This window comes from Giraffa tippelskirchi, chromosome 9 (assembly GCF_054371585.1).
Source record: "Giraffa tippelskirchi isolate mGirTip1 chromosome 9, T2T-mGirTip1v1.2.pri, whole genome shotgun sequence".
In the NCBI taxonomy this organism is placed as follows: Eukaryota; Metazoa; Chordata; class Mammalia; order Artiodactyla; family Giraffidae; genus Giraffa; species Giraffa tippelskirchi.
This window is the reverse complement of record NC_137283.1, coordinates 95459179-95477433: the sequence shown is the minus strand read 5'-3', so window position 1 is coordinate 95477433 and position 18255 is coordinate 95459179.

The window sequence follows — 18255 nt, the reverse complement described above, 5'->3', positions numbered from 1 at the left end:
TTCAGGTGGTGCTCATATTATGCGTGCAGTGCTATCAATGATCTCAGCTGTTACGTAAGTTATTTACAAAATGTGGGGCGAGAGTGAGAAGACATGGGGTTAGAGAGCCTGATCATGCCATCTTGGTTAATTTGCTCTTTCCCTACAGGAGGTTAAGAAAGTAAGGTGAAACTAGGCGATTTAAGTAAGCCGCCACATATCCTTTTCTCAGTGGAGAAAAGAAACCATATCTGATTAAAAATTAATCTGCCTTTCAAACCATATAAAACTGCTGAGATTAAGAATCACAGAGTGCAAAAACAAAACAAAGATTTACATTTAAGGACATTTAAAAAAAATGCAGTATTTGGAAGTGGAGAGGAAAAAAATCAAAGACATGCTGAAACCCAGATGCCTAAGAGCAATACATCTTAAGAATTTTTAGATTAAATATAGTATTTTGATACTATTTAGAAGGAAAAATATATATCCATGGCACAAAATACAGATTGAAAATACATCTGTAACCAAACCTCAAACTATATAAATAACAACTTGAGATGGCCCTTAGTTCAAATATCCCTTTCATGGTGGCTTTGAAGCATTTCTCCCATGTTATAATGGAATTCCTGCAGTTCTGTTGCTTTCAGAAAATTACGAATGTAAATAACAAATTGGAATGTTTAATTCACTAGAGGACCTTCAAAAACCGTATTTAATATCACTAGATTAAGGTCTTTTGAAAAAGAACAGAGAGTTGCCAGGTTTACTCTTTGCCGATAAGAAAAGAGGATTGCCATTTTATTTGCTCTATTTGCATTTTTCTTAACTGGTGCACTTGAAATATCCACAGCTGAGAAGGTGTTGCTTTTGAATTCAAATAAGAGGATGAACCATATCTTCCTCAACCAACATTCATTCTATTCCTTTATTGACTCCTCTTTCTAAATAGCAGCTTATATTAGTTATCTTTTGACCTTACACAAAAGAAAGGCATTCAAGTGTCAGAAATGTATTCCTGATCCATAACCCCAGTGATCAGAAAACAGAGCCCCAGAAACTCTTGGGGGTTTTACACCTGCTTCTAATTTAATCACCTACTGTGACTGTTGCTCAACACCAAAATAACTCAAGTAATCTTCATCTGCCAGGAAAAAAAAGAGGAATTTTTTAAAAGGAAGCTTACTGAGAGAATTTCAACTACTCTGACACATTTCTAAGAAGAAAAAAAAAAGAACTTAAAAGCTATTTTTCAAGTGATTAACACTGATTAATTCACAACTAAAAAGATCATTTGCATAATTTTAGAATATATAATTAACTCCATGATTTGTCTGAATACTTCAGACATAAAGAGTTCAGCTTTTCGAGGTTTTTTCCCTCCCCTATGAATCAATTTACTATTTATATCCATACTTAATGTAGCTGAACCAAGGTGCTTAGTGGTCTAAACAATGTTGGGTAGAGGGAACCCAGAAAGAGTCGAGGTTAGATTAAGGGTTTCGGGGTCAAGATCTGAGTTCCAATCTTGATTCTACTATGTGCTTTGTGACTTTGAACAAGTCACTTAATCTCTCAAGACATTGTTTCCTTAGCTATAAACTGGTAATAAAATTCCAAACTCAGAAGGTTTTATACTTATCAAATGACATAATTAATGTCGGTTATACACTTAGCCTATGACTGTAGCAATAATTTGTTTCTGGTATAATTATTATCATGATAATGATGTCCAATGTTTTATCATGGAAAATATATAAATTTCAAGGCTGTGCTAAATTCATAGAACACTAAGTATTTTATTCAGTATCACAAATGATAGACTGAAGCAGTGAGGAGTGAATAAGAAAAGCAACTAGAGGACACATTTCTCCAGAATTTCTGCTCACTTCTCAAAAGCATGTGCATACTTAGAGCAGGGGTAAAAATTCATATATGTTTTGCAATTCACATTTCACAAAACCTTTTATGTTTTAAATTAGCATACAGCCACCAGAGGCTTACAGAGAATACTGGGTAAAAAAAGTTACATGGAGCCAGGATACAAGAAGCAGAAAAGAGATGAGTACCTGGGAAGTTGCAACATCAGCACAAAAAGCTCCATAAATATTATAATAAGTAGTAAGTGAGAATATTACTGGTCTATGCCCCGACTAGTAATGCTGAAGAAGCTGAAGTTGAATGGTTCTATGAAGACCTACAAGATCTTTTAGAACTAACACCCAAAAAAGATGTCCTTTTCATTATAAGGGACCGGAATGCAAAAGTAGGAAGTCAAGAAATACCTGGAGTAACAAGCAAATTTGGCCTTGGAGAACAGAATGAAGCAGGGAAAAGGCTAATAGAGTTCTGCCAAGAGAACGCACTGGTCATAGCAAACACACTCTTCCAAAAACACAAGAGAAGACTCTACACACGGACATCACCAGATGGTCAACACTGAAATCAGATTGATTATATTCTTTGCAGCCAAAGATGGAAAAGCTCTAAACAGTCAGCAAAAACAAGACCAGGAGCTGACTGTGGCTCAGATCATGAACTTCTTATTGCCAAATTCAGACTTATATTGAAGAAAGTAGGGGAAACCACTAGACCATTCACATATGACCTAAATCAAATCCCTTATGATTATACAGTAGAAGTGACAAATAGATTTAAGGGACTACATCTGATAGACAGAGCGCCTGATGAACTATGGATGGAGATTCATGACACTGTACAGGAGAGAGGGATCAAAACTACCCCCGAGAAAAAGAAATGCAAAAAAGCAAAACGACTGTCTGAGGAGGCCTTAACAAATAGCTGTGAAAAGAAGAGAAGCGAAAAGCAAAGGAGAAAAGGAAAGATATATCCATTTGAATGCAGAGTTTCAAAGAATAGCAAGGAGACATAGGAAAGCCTTCCTCAGCAATCAATGCAAAGAAATAGAGAAAAACAATAGAATAGGAAAGACTAGAGATCTCTACAAGAAAATCAGAGATACCAAGGGAACATTTCATGCAAAGATGGACTCAATAAAGGACAGAAATGGTATGGACCTACCCGAAGCAGAAGATATTAAGAGGAGATGGCAAAAATGCACAGAAGAACTGTACAAAAAAAATCTTCATGACCCAGATAATCACGATGGTGTGACCACTCACCTAGAGCCAGACATCCTGGAATGTGAAGTCAAGTGGACCTTAGGAAGTATCACTAGAAACAAAGCTAGTGGAGGTGATGGAATTCCAGTTGAGCTATTTCAAATCCTAAAAGATGATGCTGTGAAAGTGCTGCACTCAATATGCCAGCAAATCTGGAAAACTCAGCAGTGGCCACAGGACTGGAAAAGGTCAGTTTTCATTCCAATCCCAAAGAAGGGCAATGCCAAAGAATGCTCAAACTACCGCATATTGCACTCATCTCACATACTAGTAAAGTAATGCTCAAAATTCTCCAAGCCAGGCTTCAGCAGTACATGAACCATGGACTTCCAGATGTTCAAGCTGGTTTTAGAAAAGGGAGAGGAACCAGAGATCAAACTGCCAACATTCACTGGATCATCGAAAAAGCAAGAGAGTTCCAGAAAAACATCTATTTCTGCTTTATTGACTATGCCAAAGCCTTTGACTGTGTGGATCACAATAAACTGTGGAAAATTCTGAAAGAGATGGGAATACCAGACCACTTGACCTGCCTCTTGAGAAACCTGTATGCAGGTGAGGAAGCAAGTTAGAACTAGACAGGGAACAACAGACTGGTTCCAAATAGGAAAAGGAGTATGTCAAGTCTGTATATTCTCACCCTGCTTATTTAACATATATGCAGAGTACATCATGAGAAACACTGGGCTGGAAGAAGCACAAGCTGGAATCAAGATTGCTTGCAGAAATATCAATAACCTCAGATATGCAGATGACACCACCTTTATGGCAGAAAGTGAAGAAGAACTAAAGAGCCTCTTGATGAAGGTGAAAGAGGAGCGTGAAAAAGTTGGCTTAAAGCTCAACATTCAGAAAACTAGGATCATGGCATCCAGTCCCATCACTTCATGGCAAATACATGGGAAACAATGGAAACAGTGTCAGACTTTATTTTTTTGGGCTCCAAAATCACTGCAGATAGTGATTGCAGCCATGAAATTAAAAGACGCTTACTCCTTGAAAGGAAAGTTATGACCGACCTAGACAACTTATTAAAAAGCAGAGACATTACTTTGCCAACAAAGGTCCTTCTAGTCAAGGCTATGGTTGTTCCAGTAGTCATGTATGGATGTGACAGTTGGACTATAAAGAAAGCTGAGCGCCAAATAATTGATGTTTTCGAACTGTGGTTTTGGAGAAGACTCTTGAGAGTCCCTTGGACTGCAAGGAGATCCAATCAGGAAATAACCTACATTTCCAAAAGGAAATCATTCCTGGATGTTCATTGGAAGCACTGATGTTGAAGCTGAAACTCTAATACTTTGGCCACCTGATGCGAAGAGCTGACTCATTTGAAAAGACCCTGATGCTGGGAAAGATTGAAGGCAGGAGGAGAAGGGGATGACAGAGGATTAGATGGTTAGATTGTATCACTGACTCAATGGACATGAGTTTGGGTAAACTCTGGGAGTTGGTGATGGATAGGGAGGCCTGGAGTGCTGTGGTTCATGGGGTCGCAAAGAGCTGGACACGACTGAGCGGCTGAACTGGATTGAAGTGAGATTATTATAATAGTAAGTGAATTCTTATAAGAACTAAGATTTAGTGAACTCCTACCTGAGGTAGATCCAAGTTTTTTGTTGTTGTTCATTCACTCAGTCATGTGTGACTCTGTGATCCCATGGACCACAGTACTCCAGGAACCCTATCCTTCACAATCTCCCAGAGCTTGCTCAAACTCATGTCCATCAATTTCATGATACCATCCAACCATCTCATCCTCTGTCATCCCCTTCTCCTCCTGCCTTCAATCTCACCCAGCATCAGGAACTTTTCTAATGAATCAGCTCTAAGCATCAGGTGGCAGAAGTATTGGAGCTTCAGCTTCAGCATCAGTCCTTCCAATGAATATTCAGGACTGATTTCCTTTAGGGTTGACTGGTTTGATCTCCTTGTAGTCTATGATGTTCTCAAGAGTCTTCTCCAATACCACAGTGCAAAAGCATCAATTCTTTGGCACTCAGCCTTCTTTATGGTCCAACTCTCACATCCATACATGACTACTGGAAAAATCATAGCTTTGACTATATGCACCTTTGTCAGCAAAGTAATGTCTCTGCTTCTTAATATGGTGTCTACATTGCTCATAGCTTTTCTTCCAAGGAGCAAGCGTCATAATTTCATGGCTGCAGTCACTATCTGTAGTGATTTTGAAGTCCAAGAAAATGAAGTCCGTCACTGTTTCCATTGTTTCCCCATCTATTTGCCATGAAGTGATGGGCACAGATGCCATGATCTTAGTTTTTTGAACGTTGAGTTTTAAGCCAGCATTTTCACTCTCTTTTTTTTCCTGTTATCAAGAGGCTCTTTAGTTCCTCTTAACTTTCAGCCATGAGGGTGGTGTCATCTGCATATCTGAGGTTATTCGTATTTCTCCCAGCAAACTTGATTCCAGTTTGTGCTTCATCCAGCCCAGCATTTTGCATGATGTGCTCTGAATATAAGTTAAATAAGCAGGGTGACAATATACAGCCTTGACATACTCCTTTCCCAATTTTGAACCAGTCTGTTGTTCCATATTTGGTTTTAACTGTTGCTTCTTGACCTGCATACAGATTTCACAGGAAGCAGGTAAGGTGGTCTGGTATTTCCAGCTCTTGAAGAATTTTCCACAGTTTGTTGTAATCAACATAGTCAAAAGGTTTGAATTAGTCAATTAAGAAGAAGTAGATGCTTTTCTGGAATTCTCTTGCTTTTTCTCTGATACAATGGATGTTGGCAATTTGATCTCTGGTTTCTGTGCCTTTTCTAATTCTAGCTTGAACATTTGGAAACTTCTGGTTCAAGTTCTATTGAAGGCTAGCTTGAAGAATTTGAAGCATTACTTTGCTAGCGTGTGATATGAGTGTAACTGTGTGGTAGTTTGCACATTCTTTGGCATTGCCTTTCTTTGGGATTGGAATGAAAACACCTTTTCCAGTCCTGTCGTCACTGCTGAGTTTTCCAAATTTGCTGGTATATTGAATGCAGCACTTTCACAGCATCATCTTTTAGGATTTGAAATAGCTCAACTGGGATTCCATCACCTCCACTAGCTTTGTTCATAGAGATGCTTCCTAAGGCCCACTTGACTTCACATTCCAGGATGTCTAGCTCTAGGTGAGTAATCACAACATTGTGATTAACTGGGACATTAAGATCTGTTTTGCATAGTTCTTCTGTGTATTCTTGCCACTTTGTCTTAATATCTTCTGCCCCTGTTAGGTCCACACTGTTTCTGTCCTTTATTGTGCCCATCTTTGCATGAAATGTTCCCTTGGCATCTCTAATTTTCTTGAGGAGATCTCTAGTCTTTCCCATTCACTTAGGAAGGATCAATGATCCAGGTTTAGTGGGGCCAAAAACTTGCATGGTTTATGGGGTGATTTGTAAGAAAATAAATGAAAAAATATAAATACAGGTTTAGGAACAAAGCTTTGAAAGGAGTCCATGTGATTAAGGGGTCTTGAAGCTTAGCTTTCTTTGCTTCTTGGAAAGTCCACTTCTTCCTGCTTACTATATGCCCAACTCAATGAAAGTCCTATAGCAAATAATATGAAATCTAGTGGCTCAGATGGTAAACAATCCACCTGCAATGTGGGAGACCTGGGTTCGATCCCTGGATTTGGAAGATCCCCTGGAGAAGGGCATGGAAACCCACTCCAGTATTCTTGCCTGGAGTATTCCCATGGATGGAGGAGCCTGGCCAGATGGTAAACAATCCACCTGCAATGTGGGAGACCTGGGTTCGATCCCTGGATTTGGAAGATCCCCTGGAGAAGGGCATGGAAACCCACTCCAGTATTCTTGCCTGGAGTATTCCCATGGATGGAGGAGCCTGGCGGGCTAAAGTCCATTGGGTTGCAAAGAGTTGTACATAACTGAGTGACTAAACACAGCACAGCACATGAAATTAAACAGCCTCAGTCCCTATCCTGGTTCCTTCCATGAGCGCTATCAATCTGGGCAAGTTTCTTTCTTTTATTTTCCTCTTGAGCCTAATTTCTTTCTTTCACAGTGATGCCCAGGTAACTGTGTTGTAGTGAAGTTGAAAATAAATTATATATATATATATATATATACACACACACACATATATATAGTAACATATATAGTAATCGATAAGTAAGCTTACTCATTATGAGTGCTATTATTAATAACTTTTTATCATTTTACTTACAAAGCAGAAAATGTGACAATTTAGTTTATAAATTTTAGAAATGTATTGCAATTAAAATAATTGCAAAGCTAAAAAAAAAGTAAAAGCAGATGCACTCTAAATTTGACTGCAAATTCCATGCTCTTATCCATGATACGATACTCTCTTTGGAACTCAGAGTGGAAGTAGATCTTCTGAAAATTCCTAAAACTTCACAGAGGAACCAAAACAGCATGGCTTTTTAGCACTCTGCAAACAGTTTCAAAGAACTAAACCCTAAAGAAGATATTGCCCATCTGCATTCCAAATTCATGAACCAAAGCAATTGTAAATACTGAGAAAATATGGCTGTAGACATGCTAAGTGAAAATTCAGATGCTACACTGCTACTGAAGAGGTCTTCTTGAAGGTCTATATATTCATAACTTTCAGTGAGGTCCAGGGCACTTCTTTCCCATCATTTTTCCATTAAGGAAGATCACTTCAGTTCTAAATAAGCTTTCTTAGAAAGCTAGCATAAAATATTTTTAAAATGGTGAAACTTTAAGATGTCTCCAGCTTAGGAGCAATGCAGAGAAAGTGTAAGAATACATATGGTGTCTGTTGTGTAACAAGAGACATCTTACCCAGGGCAAATCCAATATACAATTTTGCTTTCCCAAGCTTCAGTATTGTCAAAAGGGCCAAAGGTAAACATGTGCTTATAAAACTTGAGAGCTCTCAGAAGGAAAACAGTGAGATTCACAAAGCATGGGTGGTTTCACACAGTTTGTGATATTTGTAACAGACAGCTTGAAGCTTATCTTGAAATCTATGAGTGTCTAGCATCTGGAGAGAGCACTCAGTAACTAAGTTATAATGTCTATCTTGCTACTTTAAATGTACTGTTCCTTCCATGTACTACCCTAAAAACAGGAAGCAGTTCCCTGATCAGTACTCCAGGTACTTGCTTTAGATGCTTCTCAGCTTATTCTCTCTCTGTGGTGTGTTACTAATTTTGCTTCTTGGTTCCCAAGGCCTATATCCCACTTTCATCTTCTCTGATGGCACATTTAGCTCCTATTCCTGGCTTCCAACTACTCTAGTCATACACTTTTGTCCAATCCTGTTTTTCTCCGAAGGTTTTTTTTTTAAGGAATTCTGGGCACAGACCACAAGGTAATATCCAAGATGTCCTAACTCTTTATCAAGTTTCTGTCCATCAATTGAACTCACTATCTCTAACCAGGAGAAGAACTTTAATGTGCTTCCCACTGGGAAAAGTCCAAGAACAATGAAGGTCTCTTACTGGAAAAGCTCAATTTAAAGGTATCTGAGAAAGAGAAAAAAAAATGTTCCTTTCCCAAGTTCAGATCATGTTGTAAGAGAGGAAAATCTCCTTAGATCTACAGTTCAAATATTTTGAGCTCTGCGATTATGAATGATGGCCACTCTAGAGCACACTACCTCCTAGTAAGGAGAACATAGAACACAAACCTTAAAGCATAAAAAGGATTAATACAAAATATATGCCCAAAGAAGAAAAGAGTTAGAGGACGTATCATTCTTGATTCTGAGACAGTATAAAGCCACCATAATCAAGGCAATTTTCCACTGGCAAAAAGATAGATGTGTTAATCAGTTGAACAGAACAGAGAATGCATAAACAGGCCTACACACAGCGATCAATTAGATTATGGCAAAAGTGTCAGGGCAATTTAATGGGAGAAAAGGAAAGTTCTTTCAACAAATGGTGTTTGCTCAACTGGATGGAAAAAGAAAAAGAAAGGAAAAAAAAAAGGAACATCAACCCAACTTCAAATAATATTTAGACCTAAAAAATCTTCTCAAAGAAAATACAAAAGAAAATTGTTGTGACCTGGGAATAGAAACTGGAGAAGGAAATGACAACCCACTCCAGTATTCTTGCCTGGAGAATCCCATGGACAGAGGGACCTGGTGGACTACCACCCACGGGGCCGCACAGAGTCGGACACGACTGAAGCAGCTGAGCAGCAGCAGCAGGGGAAAGGAAAAGCTCTTTTGGGTGGAACAAGGGAGACTCGAGCCATGCAAGAAAAATGTTAATATATACATTTGATTTTACCAACATTAAAAGCTTCTGTTCTTCAAAAGAAACCATTAAGAAAACAACAATGTACACTGCAAGAAAATATTCACAACACATATATCACACAAATCACTTACATGCAAAACATACAAAGAAGTTATAAATCAATGAATAACAAAAATACATTAGAAAATGGGCAAAAGATTTGAGAATAGATTTTACAACAGAAGATATACAATAAGGATATAAAAAAACTTCAAGATTATTAGTCAGAAATTCAAGTTAAAACCACAGTGAAATACTACTAACCTACCTTTAGAATGGCTGAAATTAAAAGAACTGACATACCAAGTACTGACAAGCATATGAAGACTGAAACTCTTACACACTTATGGTTAGAATGCAAACTCTTACAGGCACTTTGGAAACTAGTTTGTCAGTTTCTTGAGGAGTTAAAAATAAACCTACTGTATAAATATATTTTCATACAAAGACTTGGGCATCGATGTTCATAGAAGCTTTCTTTGAAACAGCCCCAAACTGGAAATGACCCAGATATCTATCAATAGGTAAGTGGATAATCAAATTGCGGTATATTCATTCAATGGAATACTACTTAGAAATGAAAGAACTAACTATATTGATACATGCAACAATGTGGATGAATCTCAAAGTTGTGCTGAGTAAAAGAGCATATATTGCACAACTAAATTTCGTAAGATACTAGAAAATGTAAACTACCTATAGTGACAAATTAGATCAGTAGTTTCCTGGGGATTGGAAGTAGAGGAAAGATTGGAGAGGGTGACAAAAATGTTCACTTGATTGTGATAATGAATGCTTCGGTAGCTCTATTTGTCAAAACTCATCAAATTGTATAACTTAAATATGTGCAGTTTATTATATGACAACTCTACAATAAAATTCATGGTATATGACAATTGTTTGACAATTCCACAAGAGGTACCAGGTAAACGTAGAAAAAAATGTTTTTAGGAAAACTTGGCCCATGCTTTATTATCTCCTTCTGATGGTGAATTAGAAATTAAGACTGCTGCTACTGCTGCTAAGTCGCTTCAGTCGTGTTTGACTCTGTGCGACCCCATAGACAGCAGCCCACCAGGCTCCGCCATCCTTGGGATTCTCCAGGCAAGAACACTGGAGTGGGTTGCCATTTCCTTCTCCAGTGCATGAACAGGAAAAGTGAAAGTGAAGTCGCTCAGTCATGTCCGACTCTTAGCGACCCCATGGACTACAGCCTACCAGGCTCCTCCGTCCGTGGGATTTTCCAGGCAAGAGTACTGGAGTGGGGTGCCATTGCCTTCTCTGGAAATTAAGACTAAAACTACTAAAATATATAGTTCATGTATCTGAAACAGAGAACCTTATAGAAATTTTTCCCTTTCTTCTTCAAGGCATAAAAAGGCTTTCTGGAGAAGCTGGTTAGAGGTTGAAAGGTCAGAACAGAATTGAGAGAGTCATGTGGTTTAAAGTGGCTCTTTTGAGAAAACATTAGAACTCCACTTCTGCCTAGGAGGTTGGGACACATTTGCTGTGGGAAGACCTGGCAGAGAAGTAATCCAGAAGAGATTTGAGTAAAAGGGCCATGAAAAACTGTAGGATTTTGATAGCTTGGCCCACTCTCTGAAAGTCATCCTAAATTCAGTCTGTGGCCAGAAAAGTGTCAGAGGTCACAGACCAGGAGAATCCTGTGAGGAGCCTGTTCAAGTTTCCAGGAGCTGTGTGCACATAGACAAACCACTTAAGTTCCAAAACACGAAACAACAGGTCTGACACAGCTGCCTGTCACACAGAGGAACCAGGGAGCTACTCCAGCCTCTGAACTTCATCTAGCTACAATGTGAGTCAATAACCTTCTGCTCAGTTCTCTGGGTCTAGGATGCCATTATCTTTTAATGACATCCCAGGATGCCTAGAAATACTGTGAGAATGCATCACCAGCACTTACAAGAATGGTGGCAGAGAAAGTTGAAATCATCTATATATTAGGACCAAACTGGGATAAGCTAGAGCTTTCCAAACTTGAAACAAGGGGTCTTACATAAAATTAATATTTAAAACAAATTATATATAGACTACATATAGCTTTTCAATCTAAAGTGTTACTTTATTTCTAATTGCTATTTTTATTTTATAAAATGCTGACATATGTTGATGACTGGATCTGACAGACTTAACCCAACTGAAATTAAGAATCTAATGGTCAAAACAGTGAGACCAGGTAAGCAGCACACCACGCAGAGGCCTATCTGAAGCTGACTTCCTCTTGCCTAGTTCTGGTTCAGCTTCACATTTCATGAGTAAACAATTGTTCTTCATTTTCAGCTACAGAGTACTCATTCCTTTGAGTGAAAGTTATTTTCCAAGTTTTTAGAAAACTCCATTTTCAGCAGAATTAAACTAGATTTATAAGTTTACTATTACTGCAAGGTTCCATCTTTGCAATGAAAACACAAATACACAAAACAAAAGCTACTCAAAGAAAATTCCATAGAACAAAATTATGGGATGAAATACAGAAAAATCAGTCATGTGGAAAGAAAGCATACACATCAGAATGGATGGAAAGGTAAAAATACAAGGAGAACTCTTGATTAATGAATCATGAAAGAAGGTAGAACATTTATTGTTTCCGTGGTTTTCCCTCTTTAGAACAATGATTTCATACTTTTATATTATTTTATGCTACTGTGGTTTTGTTTTGAAAGAACCATTCATGTTTCTTATTATAAGAGTTAATATGAATGGGAAAACAAAGTAATAATTCTATTCTCATAGACGCTTTTACATCAAAGTCATTGGTTTCAAAGTATTACTGAAATATTTCACAGCTGTTAAATACAGTATCATTTAAGTACAATATTTGAAACTGGGTGAAAGTGTTTTGGCTCATAATTAACTACTAATATAGCACATTGTTTTGGAAACTGCATGGGGATTTAGATGTATACAAAGTAGTCCCTGTGAATCTGAAGTTCATTGTATGATGACTCAAGGCAAGTTCATATTTTTTGAATCCCATTAATAACCCCATGATAATATAATACTTATATTATTATGAGATCTGTTGTAAAATTTCAAGGTGATAACATACCTGAAGCCTACCAGTGTCACTTCCTACACTCAGAACTCACATTTATGTTTTTAGAATATTTATTGAGGAGTTTGCTATGCTAGAGAATTAGAATAAACTCATTTTAGAGACCCTAAGAAGGCCAGCATGTCCAGTTACCTCTATTATCCATCATGAGAAGTCCATCAGCATTTCAGCTTTCTTTCTTTTCTCAAAGATTAAGAGGCTGTGTCTCTTGTCTTAACATTAGAGAGGGTGTAGAAATAGCAGTCATCCTTCCATGATTTCTAAAACCGCACCAAGATGAGAAGGAATATTGGTACACAGTGGGAAAGTACACAGCCTCTAGAGCTGGCTGCCTGGAACTGATTACCAGCTCTATTACATGCTAACTCCATGACCTTGGGCAAGTTTCCCCACCTCAGTGCCTTAGTTTCTCATCTTTAAAATACATCATGGGGTTGTGTGGGGTTAAATTGGTTAACATACAATAAAGCATGAAGAGCCATGCCTGGCAGGAAGCAAGCACACAAACAATAATCACTGTTATTGTTTCTATTGTAGTTTTCTTTGCCTCAAGCCAACAATTAGCTTTCACTTGAAAAGTAATGTAATATCCCATCTCCAATCTTGATATTAGAAATGTCTATGCAGATAGGAGATACTAAGTGTTCAACTGTTCTGTCCTCAAGCTTCATTATTCATTCATTTCAGAAGAAGAGAGACAAAATAAGCTTTCAAGGAGAAAACGTGTTGATAAACACAAATGGTTTTCTTTGCTATGATAGTAGAAAAAGCATATTTTTAATTTGCTTTAAAAAAAAATTGAATTGTACCATGATGTCCAAAAGCAAAGCTAAGAAAGCAGCTCATGGATCCAGTTAGAGAAGAACTGAAAAGTGAGGAGGAAGGAAGGAAAAGCTACTTCTCTGTACTTATAATAATGTAATATTTCTGGGAAAGAAAAAAAAAAGAGGAAAGAGTGAGGTGAATAGTTGTGATTCTTTTCTTATACACTATTTTCTATCCATCACAATGTACTGTCAGCCCTTCCTCTGAATAAATTCCACACACGCAGCTTCCCACTATCTTAGTTACTGTTTCTTTGGTCCCAGCTTTCATCCTCTCTCCCTGGATTTCAGCAACACCACTTATCTGATCTACCTGACTAACTTGCCTCCACGGTATAACTGTCACACAGTGGTCTGGATGATCTTTCTGAAGTGTAAATTATATCATTTCACACCCTTTTTAAAAACTGCAGTGGCTATGGGTTACTATTAAATAAAAATCTGAACCCTATGTCATGTCCTACCAGGCCCTCTATGATCTTCTCATTGCCATTTTTCTGGTTTCATACCCTTCCACACTCTTCCTCAACTACTTCTCTCTAGCCACTGGCCCTTTTCCTCATTTTTGGAACACATGAGGCTGTGACCTGGATAAAGGTTTTCACATCTGCTGTACTTCCTAACTGGAATTCTCTCCCCCAGATCTTCATGTAGCTGCCCATTTCCCATTATTCAACTCTTAGTTGAAATGTACGTTTTTAGAGAGGCAATTCCTAATCAGTACTTGGATGCAATCTCAAAAACAACAGAATGATCTCTGTTCATTTCTAAGGCAAACCATTCAATATCACAGTAATCCAAGTCTATGCCCCGATCAATAACGCTGAAGAAGCTGAAGTCAAACGGTTCTATGAAGACCTACAAAACCTTCTAGAACTAACACCCAAAAAAGATGTCCTCTTCATTATAGGGGACCGGAATGCAAAAGTAGGAAGTCAAGAGATACTTGGAGTAACAGGCAAATTTGGCCTTGGAGTACAGAATGAAGCAGGTCAAAGGCTAATAGAGTTTTGCCAAGAGAATGCACTGGTCAGAGCAAACACCCTCTTCCAACAACATAAGAGAAGATTCTACACGTGGACATCACCACATGGTCAATACAAAAACCAGATTGATTATATTTTTTTTGCAGGCAGAGATGGAGAAGCTCTATACAGTCAGCAAAAAGAAGACCAGGAGCTGACTGTAGCTCAGATCATGAATTCCTTATTGAGAAATTCAGACTTAAATTGAAGAAAGTAGGAAAAACCACTAGACCATTCAGGTATGACCTAAATCAAATCCCTTAAAATTATACAGTGGAAGTGAGAAATAGGTTTGAGGGATTAGATCTGATAGACAAGAGTGCCTGAAGAACTAAGGACAGAGGTTCGTAACACTGTAGGAGGCAATGATCAAAATCATCCCCAAGAAAAAGATATGCAAAAAGGCAAAAAGGTTGACTGATGAAGCCTTACATATAGCTAGAAAAGAAGAGAAGCTAAAGGCAAAGGAGAAAAGGAAAGATATACCCATTTGAATGCAGAGTTCCAAAGAACAGCAAAGAGAGACAAGAAAGACTTCCTCAGCGATCAGTGCAAAAGAAATAGAGGAAAATAATAGACTAGGAAAGACTAGACATCTCTTCAAGAAAATTAGAGATTCCAAGGCAACATTTCATGCAAAGATGGGAGCAATAACAGACAGAAATGGTATGGACCTAACCGAAGCAAAGATATTAAGAAGAGGTGGCAAGAATACACAGGAGAACTATACAAAGAAGATCTTCATGACCCAGACAACCATGATGGTGTGATCACTCACCTAGAGCCAGACATCCTGGAATGTGAAGTCAAGTGGGCCTTAGGAAGTATCACTATGAACAAAGCTAGTGGAGGTGATGGAATTCCAGTTGAGCTATTTCAAATCCTGAAAGATGATGCTGTGAAAGTGCTGCACTCAATATGCCAGCAAGTTTGGAAAACTCAGCAGTGGCCACAGGAATGGAAAAGGTCAGTTTTCATTCCAATCCCAAAGAAAGGCAATGCCAAAAAATGCTCAAAGTACTACACAATTGCACTCATCTCACACGCTAGCAAAGTAATGCTCAAAATTCTCCAAGTCAGGCTTCAACAGTATGTGAACTCTGAACTTCCAGATGGTCAAGCTGGATTTAGAAAAGGTAGAGGAACCAGGGATCAAATTGCCAACATCCACTAGATCATCGAAAAAGCAAAAGTTCCAAAAAAACATCTACTTCTGCCTTTTTGACTATGCCAAAGCCTTTGACTGTGTGGATCACAATAAACTGTGGAAAATTCTGAAGGACATGGGAATACCAGACCACCTGACCTGCCTCCTGAGAAATCTGTATACAGGCCACGAAGCAACAGTTAGCACTGGACATGGAACAACAAACTGGTTCCAAATCAGGAAAGGGGTATGTCAAGGCTGTATATTGTCACCCTGCTTATTTAACTTATATGAAAAGTACATCATGTGAAATGCTGGGCTGGACTAAGCACAAGCTGGAATCAAGATTTCAGGGAGAAATATCAATAATCTCAGATATGCAGATGACACCACCCTTATGGGAGAAAGCGAAGAAGAACAAAAGAGCCTCCTGATGAAAGTGAAAGAGAAGAGTGAAAAAATTGGCTTAAAACTCAAAATTCAGAAAAATAAGATCATGGCATCTGTTCCCATCACTTCATGGCAAATAGATGGGGAAACAATGGAAACAGTGACAGACTATTTTTTGGTGCTCCAAAATCACTGCAGGTGGTGACTGCAGCCATGTAATTAAAAGACACTTGCTCCTTGGAAGAAAAGCTATGACAAACCTACACAGCATATTAAAAAGTAGAGACATTACTTTTCCGACAAAGTGCCATATAGTCAAAGCTATGGTTTTTCCAGTAGTCATGTATGGATGTGAGAGTTGGACTATAAAGAAGGCTGAGTGCCGAAAAATTGATGTTTTTGAACTGTGGTATTGGGGAAGACTCTTGAGAGTCTCTTGGACTGCAAGGAGATCCAAGTATTCAATCTTAAAGGAAATCTGTCCTGAATATTCACTAGAAAGACTGATGCTGAAGCTCCAATACTTTGGCCACCTGACACGAAGAACTGACTCACTGGAAAAGACCCTGATCCTGGGAAAGATTGAAGGCGGGAGGAGAAGGGGACAGCAGAGGATGAGATGGTTGGATGGCATCACCGATGTGATGGACATGAATTTGAGTAGGCTCCGGGAGTTGGTGATGGACAAGGAGGCCTGTCATGCTGCAGTCCATGGGGTCGCAAACAGTCAGACACAACTGAGCGACTAAACTAACTATTCCTAATCATCCTACCTAAAGTGTCATTCCCCATTATGATTTCTCTTTTTTGTAACACTTTTCGGTACTGAAATCAGCTTCTTTATTTTCAGGTTCACTATCTGTTTCCTTCAATTAGTGAAGCAGCTTGGAGAGAGCTCTCCATCTGTTCTATTTCTGTATCTCCAAAACGTAGAAATAATACATATTTGTGGGCTGACTGGTCGATTCCAGGTATCAAGAGCCTAAGACTGATTGCCCCTCGCTGCTGGTGCTATTACATCACTGAAACCTGGGATCCTTCTGCCCTTTGACACTTCTTCTGCCCTTACACTTACTTTTTTAACCATGATTACTTTAAAAATGTATGTGGTGTCTCTTTTAGTAAGAGAAGTGAAAATACTGTATCTCCTCTTAAGTGTGATTCAGAAGTCTGTAACACAAACTGGATGGACCTCAGCGATCCTGTGTCCCTGACTTGACAAGCGGCTTCCATTCTTGGCTACAAGTTTGTGTCAAAGGTATGACAACTATGTGTTAACATTAAAACTCAAGAATTAATTGTACAAAAATAATTTTTATTGTGTGGGAAAATACACTCTTGGAAAACAAGAAATTTCTCTGGGAAAAAGGATAACAGCGGACCGATGGGAGGAAATTGATTTGAAGTAAAGCAGATGTATCTTCCATCTGCACTCTCATAAGAGAAAACTCTAAACACTACATTCCAGCAGATTTTTTTTACTTCTCAATTATGAACACAAGAAAAGCAAATCCTGCTTCTGCAGTTGGCTTATAAGAATCATTCTTTCTGATTTTAATGAGAGGGTTTGGGGAAGGAAGAATCAGACATTTAATACAATTTAGCCTACCGAAGCAAGGATCTCAAAGGGTAGAGGGCTCTTCTGAAAGTATACCGTGATGTCAGCACTAGAGAGCAAAGTGCCGTCAGTAATAAAGATCCCAGAATTTTAGAAACATTTATTAGAATGAAGCAATAGAAGATGGGAGTCCAATAACGATATGAAGAAAACAAAAATAAAATGGCTTATCATATGCTTTGAGGTATAATTGTAATATTTGTTCTGCAGATACAATCTAATGGACTCATGAGTTAAACTGTAGGATTTATGGAAATAAAAATAAATGAATAAAGTGGTTAGATAGCCTGGATTACTTAGATTTGTCTACTTATTCCAGGGAATGCATCATATCCTGAGTGATGAATTAGTGCACAGAACAAGCTTCTGCTTGGTAGCACCATTCAGACAGGACAGAACATTATGCCCTTGATCAAAGTGAAGTAGAAGGGAAAATGTTTAAAAATGTCATGATACAATTTTATTGGGAATGAAACAACAAGGTGATGTAATACCAAAGAATCTTTTTTAGCTAACCAGTATTGTCCTAAGCTGTGAAGGAGAGAAGTAATGAGGTGGTTTATTATAGATAATTTTAGTTTGAGGTATCAGTGGAGATTGCAAATTGTTTGTCCAGAAAGAGCTTGGAAAGGAACATCCACAGAACAAAATCAGCACGCAAAGTTTTAATAACGATTTTTTGATTGCTTTGCATATTAAGCATATGAGAGCTACCATATGTGAGCACAGGGTAGCTAATGTCAATACCTCTTTTAATCATCACAAGGAGCCCATAATTTAA